This window comes from Podarcis bocagei (assembly GCF_964188305.1).
Source record: "Podarcis bocagei genome assembly, chromosome: 18".
NCBI lineage: Eukaryota > Metazoa > Chordata > Lepidosauria > Squamata > Lacertidae > Podarcis > Podarcis bocagei.
This window is the reverse complement of record NC_138144.1, coordinates 8,896,429-8,911,848: the sequence shown is the minus strand read 5'-3', so window position 1 is coordinate 8,911,848 and position 15,420 is coordinate 8,896,429.

Sequence of the window (15,420 nt, the reverse complement as noted above, 5' to 3'; positions counted from 1 at the left end):
CCCCTTCTATTTGCCAGGAGGTGATGGGCCCAGTGGCCATGATCTTCGTTTTTTTGATGTTGAGCTTCAGACCATATTTTGCGCTCTCCTCTTTCACCCTCAATAAAAGGTTCTTTAATTCCTCCTCACTTTCTGCCATCAAGGTTGTGTCATCTGCATATCTGAGGTTGCTGATATTTCTCCCGGCAATCTTAATTCCGGCTAGGGATTCATCCAGCCCAGCCCTTCGCATGATGAATTCTGCATATAAGTTAAATAAGCAGGGAGACAATATACAGCCTTGTCGTACTCCTTTCCCAATTTTGAATCAGTGAGTTGTTGAAAAAAGAGCATGAAATCCACTCTCGACTCCGAGTATATTTCAAGGATGTTTGGACTGGATGGCGCATGGGTGTGATCCAGCAGCCAGGCTATTCTAGTGCCAAGGTCAAGATGACTTTGCAAGTTCCTGGTCCTTCGGGTGTCACACACGGCCCCACTGCTCCCTTGCGACTATTTAATGAAATAAGCCGTCAAGTCCCTCAGAAGTCTCTTTTGGGCTTTAGGGATTAATGGTATCGACGCAGCAGGAATAGCAAGTCCAGCTCTGGCTCTTTCTTGGCAGATAGGTCTCCCTGGGGAAGAGGCTGCCTTGCCATGCATGCCCAGAACCTGCCAACTAATATTAGCAGCCCTGAAAATCTCGCTCACAAGGGCTGCACATGCATCATGGAAAAAGCACAAGCAGTCCGGCATCGGAGTCCACCCGCATGGCGTCATCTTTTGAGGGCCAGGTAAAAACTTCTCTTTCCTCCAGGACAACTGACAGATTGGGATGATTCCAATTGATTCGGTCGGTGGTTCTCAAAGGCCACACCTTCAGAATGGAAAATGGCTGGCGGGACGTGGGACGTTTTATCGATAATCGGAAAACAAAAGGAAGCAATTGCTGGCAGTGCTTGATTTGCAACACAGAACACAACTACTTTATAATACAATTGTGGGAATGTGCAGAAATTAGCAACAAGGCATAGGAACATGAATCATTCCGAAAAAATATATAATCATAAGCGAGCCTCTTACATATATACCTTAAGTATAGTATAGTATAAAAATACTTAAGGTACGTATGTAAGAGGCTCAAATATAATTATATTCATGTATTGGGAAGTTTTTAATGTTTGTGTTTTTATTACGTTGGAAGCCGCCCAGAGTGGCTGGGGTGACCAGTCAGATGGGCAGGGTATAAATAATGAAGTATTATCATCATATCATCATCATCATCATTTACCCCCACATTTGCCATCTTTTGGCGCATGGTGGGCTGTTTTGCAGCTGTTTTATTGGTTTTCGTTTCACGGCATTCATCGTTAACGTCTCGCTCATCCTTGAAGGTCTTCACATTTGGTAAGCCGCAGGGAGACTCCTTGCTTATTTTATTCATTCATTTTATCCACCAAATTTCCATCCCACCATTTTTCTGATGAGTTCAAGGTGTAAAAGGGTATTCTCTGAAAACAGGCATTTCTTAAGCATATACCGTATTTTTTGCACCATAACACTCACTTTTTTCCTCCTAGAAAGTAAGGGGAAATGTCTGTACGTGTTATGGAGGAAATGCCTACGGGTGGCATGCCTACGGATTTTCCTCCTCTAAAAATTATGTGCGTGTTATGGTCGGGTGCGTGTTATAGAGCGAAAAATACGGTACTTAATGTTTTTCTCTTTGAGCTGGGCAGCTGCCAACAGAACACTCGCCAAGTATACAAGGCAGCGGGTGACCCAGTTCTGATGTACATGTTTATTCTTTTGTTTATTTCTTGCATTTAGATCCCACCTTTTTAAATTTTTCGTCCAGGGAGCTCAAAGTGACATTTGCATGGTTCTTCCCCCCTCCTCATTTTTAAAACCCACAACAAACCTGAGAGGCGGTGACTGGCCCCCAAGATCATAATGGCCAAGTGGGAATTTGAACCCAGGTTTCTCCCAGATTCTAATCTGACATTGTAACTGCGACGCTATCACTGGCAAGCAACAAGCTGTTTGGGGCTGATGGGACTTAGCGGAGACACTTAGTAAAACAGAAAAGCATTAGTAAAATTGTGCGCGTGTGTACTGTTGTGGGTTTTTTAAAAAAAATATTATCACCATCATTCTTTGCATTTGTTAGGTGCTTTAAATGAAGAAAAAGAAAGAAATCTCAAAGCATCTTAACTACAAACTAAACTACAAACAGAGAAAAAGTTGATTTTATCTGTTTCCAAGCAGCCCTGGTAAAGTTGTTGCTGTTTTGAAATTCCCCGCACATAACAAGCTAGCGTTGTGATGTTGTAGGGGAATAAACCAATGTGGAAGTCGCTACCAAGGATTCCAACGCAATACAAGCATGGATAACATAATAACTGAATGGTTTAACTCAGTGGTGGCCAAACTTGGCCCTCCAGATGTTGTTGGACTACAACTCCCATCATCCCTATCTAAGAGGACCAGTGGTCAGGGATAATGGGAATTGTAGTCCCAAAACAGCTGGAGGGCCAAGTTTGGTCACCACAGGTTTAACTACTTCGACCTCTTCAACATCACGTGGCCCTGACTGTTGAATCTCAGGGTTTGGGAAGCTGGAGACTCCTAGTCTGACTGGTCCATTCCAGGTGGTCGGTGGGCCAGGGCTAAATCTCCAGGTAAGTGAAAGCACCTTTATTTTATTTTTAAAAAATTAGGAAGCTGGTGTGTGCAGCTTGTGATCTTCAGGCAAGCACAGTGTTTCTCAAACCTTGGGTCCACAGCTGTTGTTGGACTACAACTCCCATCATCCCTGACCACCAGTCTTGCTACCTAGGGATGATGGGAGACACCCAATCATCCTCTTTTGCGGGTGATTAAGGATGTAGCCTTATTGGAGTTCATCAATTGGGTCTGCGTTGCTCCAGGACAGGAGGAAGGAAGTCAAATGACACCGAGGTTGGTTCAAATAAAGAGTTTATTCTGCTCTCTGGATAGCAGAAGGCACTTGCGTGATCAAGTCCACAGCAAGTCCAAAGAAATGACAAGTTTCATGCAGTATATATATCCTCCAGGCACCCTCTCCCTCCTTCCCATGTAAATCCAACCACGTCAGCCTATGTACAGTGGTGCCCCGCAAGACGAATGCCTCGCAAGACGGAAAACTCGCTAGACGAAATAGTTTTCCGTTTTGGAGGTGCTTCGCAAAACGAATTTCCTATGGGCTTGCTTCGCAAGACGACAATGTCTTGCGAGTTCCTGCTGGTTTTTTTCCCTCCCCCCCCTTTTTCTAAGCCGCTAAGCCGCTTATCAGCTGATCCGATCAGCAGATAAGCCGCTAAAAGCCACTAAAAGCCACTAATAGCGCTAATCCGCTAATCCTTCAATAGGCTTGCTTCGCAAGACGAAAAAACCGCTAGACGAAGAGAATCACAGAACGGATTCTTTTCGTCTTGCGAGGCACCACTGTACGCAGGTTGACATCACATATGTTCTTGCTCTGGTATTCTTAACCATAAAAGGGAATTCCTTCCTGCACTTCTGACCATAAAAGGATCTTCCTTTTCCTACTCTTATCTTGGAGGAAGAGCTGTCATCTCCGAGAACACACTTTTGGCGTTTTTCCAGACCTAGGTCTGTGCGTCTTTTGTGGTCAGCACATGAGATAAGGCACCGACGTGTCTTCTCGGTTCTGCTGGTGCAGTCAGGGTCATCCCTGCCGTCACAAACTGATAAAGGAGAGGGCTCTGAGCACAGCCGGGTTTTTGTTTATACATTGTCTCAGAGCTCAAGTTAATGGATTTTAGCTAAGGTGAAAATAGGGATTTTGGCGCAGTTTCCTTTCACAGTCAGTTTTGCGTTTGGAAAACCCATTCCTTCAAGGAGATAACAGAAATCACTGGGTTAAAGCTGACCGAAAGTCCAGCGGTAGCATTGTTATCAATTTACGATGGGGTGGAAGGAGGCTACGAAGGAGTCGCTCACAAATTTATTCACAGTTGCACAAATTATGATAGCTAGGAAGGGGAAGGGGGCAAGGTGAATATAAAATGGAAGAATGGCATAAAGGTGTGTGGGATCTAGCTATTAATGATAAATTAACACGTGTCGTTAAAGTTAAGGCGGGGAATATGCAAGAGAAATGATTTGGAGCAGATATGGAAGGTGTTTGCAGAATTTGTACTGTTAAAACAGAAAGGGGTCAAACCATCACAAGAGGTGTTGAAATTTTGGGAGGCTGGATAGTTACAATGGAATGGTTTCGGTGGTGGGGTGCACATTTTATTCTTATTTATTTGTGATTATTACTTCGAAATAAATATATAAATTATTAAATGGGAGGGGGGAGTTACAGCTAAACTCACATCTCTCTGCCTCCTTTCTCCATCTCCAGAGCTTAGTGGGCTGGGCTCAAGATGAAGACAGGGTGACGGGTGTCTGTTCCAGGGCCTGCCCTGTGTGACATCGTCAATCAAATGCTAGCATAGATAGAGAACCTTTACTGTATTTTTGAACATACGTTTTATATCGATCCCACTTTTCCATAAATGTTTGTTTTGAATTTGTTAACCGCGCCATTTCAGCGAGTTCTTGTAGCTTGTAATGCCAGTCCGTTATTGTGGGGGCTTCTTGTTCCTTCCACCCCTTTGCCCCCAAAGTCCGAGATGTGGCTGTTGCATATAAGCCCTAGTCAGCTGTTGGTTGGGGGCACAAGCGATGCCCCCAAACCCCAGGGAAAACTTCATTTCCCCCTCTGCTCCCCTCACAACATTGGGACTACGGCTGAACCCTGGCTTTTGCATTGTGCAGACCCCACGTCCGTTCCGGAAGACGAAAGCTAACTGGCTGGCCTTCTCTCCTGTTAGAATCCATTTGTTTCACTTTATTTCTTCCTCCGCCCCCCATCTCTCTGCATTTCTGCAGCACCGCTGGATCAAATGAATGTCTAATTGAGGGTTATTATGAAAGAGCTTTTTGTCTGCCAGGGCTCAGAGCCTCATCGTCAAGCAATAAGAGGCACTGACATGCCCCCCCCCCCGTCCAGCCCCTGATCAATCCTTTATCAGTGACGACTTGCCGTTGGTGGGGAGAGGGCACCGGCAGAGATTTTGCAACATTGGCACAAGCAAGGCAAGACCACAAATGCTTGAGACCTGGGTGCGAAAGGCGGCAGTGGGCAGCTTGTTGATCAGAGATACAGATAAGGGACACTGGATGGATGGCGGCTAACAGATTGAGGTTGAATCCTGACAAGACTGAAGTACTGTTTTGGGGGGACAGGGGGCGGGCGGGTGTGGGGGACTCCCTGGTCCTGAATGGGGTAACTGTGCTCCTGAAGTACCAGGTGCGCAGCCTGGGAGTCATTTTGGACTCACAGCTGTCCATGGAGCCACAGGTTAATTCTGTGTCCAGGGCGGCTGTCTACCAGCTCCATCTGGTACACAGGCTGAGACCCTACCTGCCCACAGATTGTCTCGCCAGAGTGGTGCATGCTCTAGTTATCTCCCGCTTGGACTACTGCAATGCGCTCTATTTGGGGCTACCTTTGAAGGTGAGCTGGAAACTGCAATTAATCCAGAATGCAGCAGCCAGACTGGTGGCTGGGAGTGGCCGCCGGGACCACATAACACCGGTCCTAAGAGATCTGCATTGACTCCCAGTACGTTTCCGAGCACAATTCAAAGCGTTGGTGTTGACCTTTAAAGCCCTAAATGGCCTCGGTCCAGTATACCTGAAGGAGCGTCTCCACCCCCATCATTCTGCCCGGACACTGAGATCCAGCACCGAGGGCCTTCTGGCGGTTCCCTCATTGCGAGAAGTAAGATTACAGGGAACCAGGCAGAGGGCCTTCTCGGTAGTGGCGCCCGCCCTGTGGAACGCCCTCCCTTCAGATGTCAAAGAGATAAACAACTACCTGACATTCAGAAGACATCTTAAGGCAGCCCTGTTCAGGGAAGTTTTTAATGTGTGACATTTTAGTGTATTTTTGGAAGCTGCGCAGAGTGGCTGGGGAAACCCAGCCAGATGGGTGGGGTACAAATGATAAATTATTATTATTATTATTATTATTATTATTATTATTATTATTACTGGGGAACAATTTTTTTCCATTTTTTGTTGCATGAGATTTTTCAGCTGTTCTTATATGTTCTTTCAATGATGATTTCAAATCTGAAATCGATTTTCGTGTACGTGCTAGAGTGATCTTTCAATTACCGGCTTTTACCGATATGTCATATTCAGACTGGGGATAGGAGGACACTGACCTGTTGATCTACCCTAACCACATGGTAATAATTGTTTTGCAAATTTAATTTTTCTTTATTTTTATAGTTTTGTCCCCCAGTATACTGTGTATCCCAAGGGAATACATTTTTTTGCATACCTTGTACATAGATATACATCTCATTTTCAATGTCATGTTCAATGCTATATGTCACTTACATTTATATTCATAATGTACAGTGGTACCTCAGGTTACATACGCTTCAGGTTACATATGCTTCAGGTTACATGCAGTTCAGGTTACAGACTCCGCTAACCCAGAAATAGTACCTCGGGTTAAGAACTTTGCTTCAGGATGAGAACAGAAATCGCGTGGCAGCAGCGGCATGGCAGCAGCAGGAGGCCCCATTAGCTAAAATGGTGCTTCAGGTTAAGAACAGTTTCAGGTTAAGAACAGACTTCCAGAACGAATTAAGTACTTAACCCGAGGTACCACTGTACTACTTTGGCTATGTGTTTAATAAAATATTGAATTCTCACATTGTGAAAAACAGAGATTATGGTGAAAAGTGAAAAACATGAATTGCAAAAAAACCAGAGCTTACAGAACAAAACCAACTTCAGATATGAAATCAGCACGTCGAAATTAGGTTAGAACAACTGCGGGTGTCAATGCAACAAAAAAATTGTTTCCCAGTGCAATCTAAGCACTAAGATACTCTTTAAACACTCCTGGCTTCCCCCAAAGAGTATTGGGAACTGTAGTTTGTTCAGGGTGCGGAGAGCCAATAGAATACCTCCGAGAGCTACAATTCCCAGGGTGGTTGAACAATCAATCCTTCTTCCAAGGGTGCTCTGGAAAAATTGTAGTTCTGTGAAAGGGAACAACTCTCAGCGTCCTTAGCAAACTATAGCTCCCAGAAATATTTGGAGGAAGCCATTACGTTTCAAAGTGGTGTGTTAAATGTATGCCGTGGATGGGATCAGTGCACATTTAAAGTCAAAACGTGCTTTCCCAAACAATACATGAATCAAGCCGCTGTTTAATATTCACACTTCTCCGAATTTTGCAATGCAGCTTTCCAGATAATACCCATGTACACGGGTAGAATGCGTATAAAAAGGAATCTGTTAGTGAACAAGAACATTAAAGAATCTGTTATATTATAGGGAAGTGATTTGCAAAAAATAAAATAAAAATGTGTATATTGGGGAAATTGCAATTAGGAGAAATTCGCAATTGAACGCTGGTGAAAATTCATGAGGACTTTCCTTTTCCTTTTTTAATCATTAATTCCTGGATTGCAGGGGGTTGGTCTAGATGACCCCTGGTATCCCTTCCAACCCTACAATTCTATGTTGTGGAAATGTAGAGAACTAAATGTTAGGCAAATAGAAGGGGAGGAAATGGAGGCAGTGAGAGATTTTACTTTCTTGGGCTCCGTGATCACTGCAGATGGTGACAGCAGCCACAAAATTAAAGGCACCTGCTTCTTGGGAGAAAAGCAATGACAAACCTAGACAGCATCTTAAAAAGCAGAGACCATCACCTTGCCAACAAAGGTCCATATAGTTAAAGCCATGGTTTTCCCAGTAGTGATGTATGGAAGTGAAAGCTGGACCATGAAGAAGGCTGATCGCCAAAGAATGGATGCTTTTGAATTCTGTTGCTGGAGGATACTCTTGAGAGTCCCATGGACTGCAAGAAGATCAAACCTCTCCATTCTGAAGGAAATCAGCCCTGAGTGCTCACTGGAAGGACAGATCCTGAAGCTGAGGCTCCAATACTTTGGCCACCTCATGAGAAGAGAAGACTCCCTGGAAAAGACCCTGATGCTGGGAAAGATGGAGGGCGCAAGGAAAAGGGGCCAACAGAGGACGAGATATTGGGAAATTCTGGAACAAGATGGAGACAGATTAAATGGAACACTCAGGATGAAATGGTGAAATCAGTTATGATTAAATGGGCACAAGATGGTGGACATAACATAATGATGGCTGACTGGGAACAGTTATGGACCACAGGTATGAAATTTACGGCATGTAATGCCCTAAGAGAAAATTTAATGAAAATGATTTATAGGTGGTACATGACACCAGTCAAGCTTGCAAAAAATTATCATTTGCCCGACAATAAATGTTGGAAATGTAATGAGACTGAAGGTACATTCTTTCACCTTTGGTGGACATGCCTAAAGATTAAGACATTCTGGGAGATGATCTATAACGAAATGAAAAAGATACTCAAATATACCTTTCTGAAGAAACCAGAGGCCTTTCTCCTGGGCATGGTTGGCCAATTGGTGTCAAAGAAGGATAGAATTTTTTTTATGTATGCAACAACAGCAGCAAGAATACTCATCACAAAGTATTGGAAGACACAAGATTTACCCACCCGGGAAGAATGGCAGATGAAAGTGATGGACTATATGGAATTGGCGGAAATGACTGGCAGAATCCGAGACCAGGGAGAAGAGTCGGTGGAAGAAGACTGGAAAAGTTTAAAGACCATTTACAGAAATATTGTAAAATTAATGAATGTTAGGAAAATGTTGGAAGGAAGTTATATGGCTTTAGTAGAAATGTTATAAGGAATTAAGTATAGATTAATAGAGTATTAAAGTGAAAGATAAGGTTAGAATGTATTAAGATAATTAAAGGATAGAAAGCAGAGGAAGATGGAAAGGAATTGCTGAAACAATTAATAGAAGTGGAATACAAAAAGGGAGGTGTGAGGAGGTCGTGGAAATAAGTGAATGAAAGATAAGATATTGAAACTGTTTGATGTGTTTTAAACTGTTTTTGTTTTGTTTTGTTAGTTTAATGTGTTAGGGTTAGGTATTGTTGTTGTATTGTATTATTTCTTTTTTTGGTAGTGTTTAAATTGTCGGAAAAGTAATAAATATTATTTTTTAAAAAAACACAACAGAGGACGAGATGGTGGGACAGGGTTCTCGAAACGACCGGCATGAGTTTGACCCAACTGCGGGAGGCAGTGGAAGACAGGAGTGCCTGGTGTGCTCTGGTCCAGGGGGTCACAAAGAGTCAGGCACAACTAAACGACTAAACAACAACATACCCACAGGTCTCTGGGCGGTTCACAGGATCTATGCCAACATCCTGATCTCACAGTGCCCAACCAGATGCCACATCTGGGAAACGCACAAACAGGATCTGATAACAAGAGCAACTCTCCTCTCCTGGGGTTTCCAGCCACTGCAATCCAGAAGCATCGCTGCCTCCCGGGAGAGTTGCTCTCGGTGACTTTTGCAGCCCTTGGGAAGGGAGGGCTGGGACCAGCTGGGGGCAGGGAGCGCTGGGGGAGGGAGAAGCCAATGTCCCCCCTCCTCGCCTCTTCTATTTTATATTTTTTAGTAGAGCTCTTCATTTTAGACAAAGCACACCTGCGCCCCCCCTTATTTTTGCAGGCAAGATGCTCAGCGATAATGGATTTGTAGTACAGGAGCTGCAATCTGTGGGGAGACTGGGGGTGGGGAAGAAAGGGGAGCCGGTTTTTCCATTTTCTTCAAGAGCTCTCTCAAGGAGGGTCTCTTTGTACTTGTCAGGAATTAATTTGACCAACATCTAAACTTTTTAATTGGCTTTCCCCGCTTCCTGCATCCTCTGTTCCAGGGTTAGGAGACTTGGTCCTGGGTGAGTTGCAACTGGCTGCCGCCTCCATCCCTGCTTCTTTCAACATTCAGGCTGCAAGTGTCAGTCTTCCCATAGGCAGAACACTGCTCTCTGCTCCTGAGAGAATAATAATAATAATAATTTATTATTTATACCCCGCCCATCTGACTGGGTTTCCCCAGCCACTCTGGGCGGCTTCAAACACAATATTAAAATACAGTAATGCATCAAACATTAAAGGCTTCCCTAAACAGGGCCCCCTTCAGATGTCGTCTAAAAGCCTGGCAGTTGTTTTTCTCTTTGACATCTGGTGGGAGGGCATTCCACAGGACGGGTGCCACTACCAAGAAGGCCCTCTGCCTGGTTCCCGGTAACTTGGATTCTTGCAGTGAGGGAACCGCCAGAAGACCCTTGGAGCTGGACCTCAGTGTCCGGGCAGAACGATCAAGGTAAAGATGGTCCTTCAGGTATACTGGGCCGAGGCCGTTTAAGGCTTTAAAGGTCAGCACCAACACTTTGAATTGTGCCCAGAAATGTACTGGGAGCCAATGTAGGTCTTTCAGGACCGGTGTTATGTGGTCTTGGCGGCCACTCCCAGTCACCAGTCTGCCTGTGCATCCTGGATTAATTGCAGTTTCCAGGTCACCTTCAAAGGTAGCCCCACGTAGAGCGCATGGCAGTAGTCCAAGCGGGAGATAACCAGAGCATGCACCACTCTGGCGAGAAGGGATACGCAAAGTGGCTCTCTCTGGTCCTGTCTAAGCATGTAGTTCAACTCCCAGAAGCCTCAGCCCAAATGGCCAGTGGACAAGGATGTTAAAATTGTAGTCCAGCAACGTCCAGAAGGAACCATGTTTCCTTAATTCGTTATACAGTGGTACCTCAGGTTAAGTACTTAATTCGTTCCAGAGGTCCGTACTTAACCTGAAACTGTTCTTAACCTGAAGCACCACTTTAGATAATGGGGCCTCCTGCTGCCGCCGGAGCACGATTTCTGTTCTCATCCTGAAGCAAAGTTCTTAACCTGAGGCACTATTTCTGGGTTAGCGGAGTCTGTAACCTGAAGCATATGTAACCTGAAGCATATGTAACCCGAGGTACCACTGTATTGTAACGATCTGCATTGAATATTATGATCTTGAATATTAGGTGCCATCTCTGGTGTCTTTTTTCATGGGCTACTGAGCACCTTCCACTTTCAAAAAGACTTTCAAGCTGAGAACTTTCCCAGCCTGTATTAGAATGGTTTCTTTTATTATTCCTGGGATTCTGTTTTAAATAAACGTCTGTTGTTTGATCACTTGCTGTCTGTCAACCTGGGCGAGACGAGGAGGGTGGCGCTGTGGGTTAAAGTTAAACCACAGAGCCTAGGACTTGCCGATCAGAAGGTCGGCGGTTCCAATCCCCGCGACGGGGTGAGCTCCCTTTGCTCGGTCCCTGCTCCTGCCCACCTAGCAGTTCGAAAGCACCTCAAAGTGCAAGTAGATAAATAGGTACCACTCCAGCAGGAAGGTGAACGGCGTTTCCGTGCGCTGCTCTGGTTCGCCAGAAGCGGCTTAGTCCTGCTGGCCAGTAAAGCGAGATGAGCGCCGCAACCCCAGAGTCGGCCACGACTGGACCTAATGGTCAGGGGTCCGTTTACCTTTACCTTTGATGGGGTCAACTTCTTGTGCCATGTTTGGAAGAAGTGATTTGTTTCATTGTCTGACGCTTGAACTATGATGACTGAATCTTGATAACAAGTGTCTGCATGCAACTAAAGAAACTTTATTTTAACAAAACAAAACGGAAAGAGGTCACAAGCGCACAGAGGAGAGGGGAGATTTTCATTTTCATCCCGGCTTCGTGCTCCAGGCCCCTGGTCTCTCCCTCTCCACCAAAGTCCTTTTTGTCTCTGCCAAGAATAGGACCGGTGGAGCGTTAATGAGGTGCTTGCTGCTAATGCACAGACTCCTTCGAGGCTCCTGTTATTAGCACCTGCCCGGGGTGGGGGATAAAATAACCCAGGATGCCAGGCAAATGAAGAAGAGAGATAATAGTTTAAAGCAGATGCCATTTCCCGTTTGGAGTGTTAGAGATAGCAGAATCAAATGGAGGTGAGGAGAGGCAGAAGTCCATTACCATAATGAAAAGAGGGGATCCATCTCTGGCAGGAAAAAAATGTTGGAGAGAGAGAGAGAGAGAAAGAAAGAGCAAGAGAGAGATTAACTGGCTGGTTTTGAATGGAGGCTTCTAGGCCAGCTCAAGCTATGTTTGCATTACAGTGGTACCTCAGGTTACATACGCTTCAGGTTACAGACGCTTCAGGTTACAGACTCCGCTAATCCAGAAATAGTACCTCAGGTTAAGAACTTTGCTTCAGGATGAGAAGAGAAATTGTGCTCCGGCGGTGCGGCGGCAGCAGGAGGCCCCATTAGCAAAAGTGGTGCTTCAGGTTAAGAACAGTTTCAGGTTAAGAACGGACCTCCGGAACGAATTAAGTACTTAACCCGAGGTACCACTGTGTTGTGATTTATTACCCTAAGGTGCCAGGTGTTATAAGAAAAAACAGTTCCTTTTCCCTTATAGCAGGCATGGCCAAACTTGGCCTTCCAGGTGTTTTGGGACTACAACTCCCATCAACCCTAGCTAACAGGACCAGTGGTCAGGGATGATAGGAACTGTAGTACCGAAACATCTGGAGGGCCCAGTTTCGCCATGCCTGCCGTAAACCGCTGGCCAGGACAGGATGCCGTTCTGCAAGGCCTGTCAATCAAGAGGGAGACACCTCTTCCCCATCAGATTAAGCTCTTGACCGCCACACTTTTTTTCTCTTCCAAAGAAAGGAAAGTCACCTGTCGGATTCGCACCTGCAAACCTGCGAGATCCGTGTTAGCCTGAGAGAGATGTTTGAGAGAGATGTCAGTCAATCAGCGGCGAGGGCAAGGCGCCACTCTGGCCACGATTTAGCAAAGCGCACGGTGAACTCTGGACGTGCAGGGGAGCAGATGGCTCTGATTGCCTTCGGAGCACAGAGCAATCTCTGCTCTGGGGGCAAAACAGCCCCCTCTCATCCCCGCAGCCCCTTTATTCTGCACGATTCCCCACCAACCGCAAAATGACCAGTTTTCTGCTCCCACTACAGATGCAGAAGTAGAACTTGGGATCAGGGAGGAGAGAGTATGGTGGGGCAGCAGAGGTTTGAAAATAGAAGGTGGACGAAGGCAGCACATTTTTCTGATTGCTGGAGAGGCGCATTAGCGGCGTCCCTTTCCATGTGCAAAAGAAACAGGCTCAGGGCGTGTGAAGGGGCTTCTTTATGGCTGGGGACAGGTTGCAAAGCCCTCTAAGAAAATATTTCTATTGGGGAATAAGATATCTAAGAGCGATTACTATTATGCAGTGCTTTTTTTCGGGGGAGGGGGGCGGACGCAGGTGTACGCATACCCCTAAACATTTTGTGAATTTAAGTTTGGCCTCATCGAGGGGCAGTATTCAATATGAATAGGAAAATGAGAGTACCCCTAAACAATTTTTTTAAAGGCAAAAAAGCACTGCTATTATGTATTTGCAGTGCTTTTATTCTAAAAACAAAAAATGTTTAGGGCTACTCTCATTTTGACACAAGACAACCATCATTTTATAGTTTAAATCGGGGGAAATAAATACAGTAAATGGACAAAAGTACAAAGATTCACAAAATGTTTAGGGGTATGCGTACCCCCTGGGGGGAAACGCACTGTGTATTTGTTGCATTTATACCTTAACTTTTTATCCAACGAAGCGCATGGTGGTGTTTTCCCTGCCTGGAACCCTGAGCTTCCTAAGTCTCTATTTAAGCCAGCCTTTTATTCAGAACAATGAGGGCTATAATCTTGCTTTATTTTTTAGGGGGAGGGATGTTGCCGGAAGAAATATTAGCAACCTCAGATATGCAGATGACACAACCTTGATGGCAGAAAGTGAGGAGGAATTAAAGAACCTTTTATTGAGGGTGAAAGAGGAGAGCGCAAAATATGGTCTGAAGCTCAGCATCAAAAAAATGAAGATCATGGCCACTGGTCCCATCACCTCCTGGCAAATAGAAGGGGAAGAAATGGAGGCAGTGAGAGATTTTACTTTCTTGGGCTCCATGATCACTGCAGATGGTGACAGCAGTCACGAAATTAAAAGACGCCTGATCCTTGGGAGAAAGGCGATGGCAAACCTAGACAACATCTTAAAAAGCAGAGACATCACCTTGCCAACAAAGGTCTGTATAGTTAAAGCTATGGTTTTCCCAGTAGTGATGTATGGAAGTGAGAGCTGGACCATAAAGAAGGCTGATCACCAAAGAATGGATGCTTTTGAATTATGGTGCTGGAGGAGACTCTTGAGAGTCCCATGGACTGCAAGAAGATCAAACCTCTCCATTCTGAAGGAAATCAGCCCTGAGTGTTCACTGGAAGGACAGATTGTGAAACTGAGGCTCCAATACTTTGGCCACCTCATGAGAAGAGAAGACTCCCTGGAAAAGACCCTGATGTTGGGAAACGATGGAGGGCACAAGGAGAAGGGGATGACAGAGGACGAGATGGTGGGACAGGGTTCTCGAAGCTACCAGCATGAGTTTGACCAAACTGCGGGAGGCAGTGGAAGACAGGAGTGCCTGGCGTGCTCTGGTCCAGGGGGTCACAAAGAGGCGGACACGACTAAACAACAACAACAACAAAATGTAGCTGGGTGGTAGAGCCCAGGAGGTCCCTGGTTCAAATCCCTGCCGTCCCTAGGTAGGACTTGGAATGTCACCATCTGGAACCCTGGACCCAGAGTTGACAATATTGAACTGAATGGCCCATTAGTCTAACTCAGGACCTAGGCCACTGTTATGTATTCAGTGGCCTGTGTTTGCCTGTGCTGGAGTCTGGACTAAGGATTCTGAGCCCCTGTATTCTGATTTGATGCATTCTGTCCAGTCACAGAACATTTCAGCATCTGGGCTACTGCTCATTGGCTCTTAAAGTTATGACTCGCAGCTTGGGAGTTTAGACAGCCAATAACGTTGGGAGCGGGAGTGGCCCAGGCCTTAACAAATGTATATAAGTAGTTGCTTTGCCCTGTCGTTCAGTTCTGTAGGCTCAATAAAGGTTATTGCAGGCTTCCTTAAACTCGGCCCTCCAGATGTTTTGAGGCTGCAATTCCCATCATCCTTGACCACTGGTCCTGCTAGCTAGGGATCATGGGAGTTGTAGGCCAAAAACATCTGGAGGGCCGAGTTTGAGAAAGCCTGGGTTATTGCTTTTATCATTGTGTCTCGCTTCGTGGGAACCCATGTACCCTTCAGCAGCTTCCTGTCATAGCTGTCAACCATCCCTTATTTGGCGGGAAAGTCCCTTATCCCAGCGCTGTGTCCCACTGCTGTCCCTTAAATTTCCCGGGTTTCAAAGAAAGCAGCTCCTCTCCCTCCCTCCCTGCCGGCCAAGGAGGAGGGAGGCTCCAACTGTGTTGCTTGGCTGCGTTGCTCACCCAATAAGGAGTCTAAGAACGACTGGGGGGTGGAGCTTGCATGCCTTGTGCCAATCAAATCAGCCGCGTTGCCTGGGGACTTGCCTTTGCTCAGCG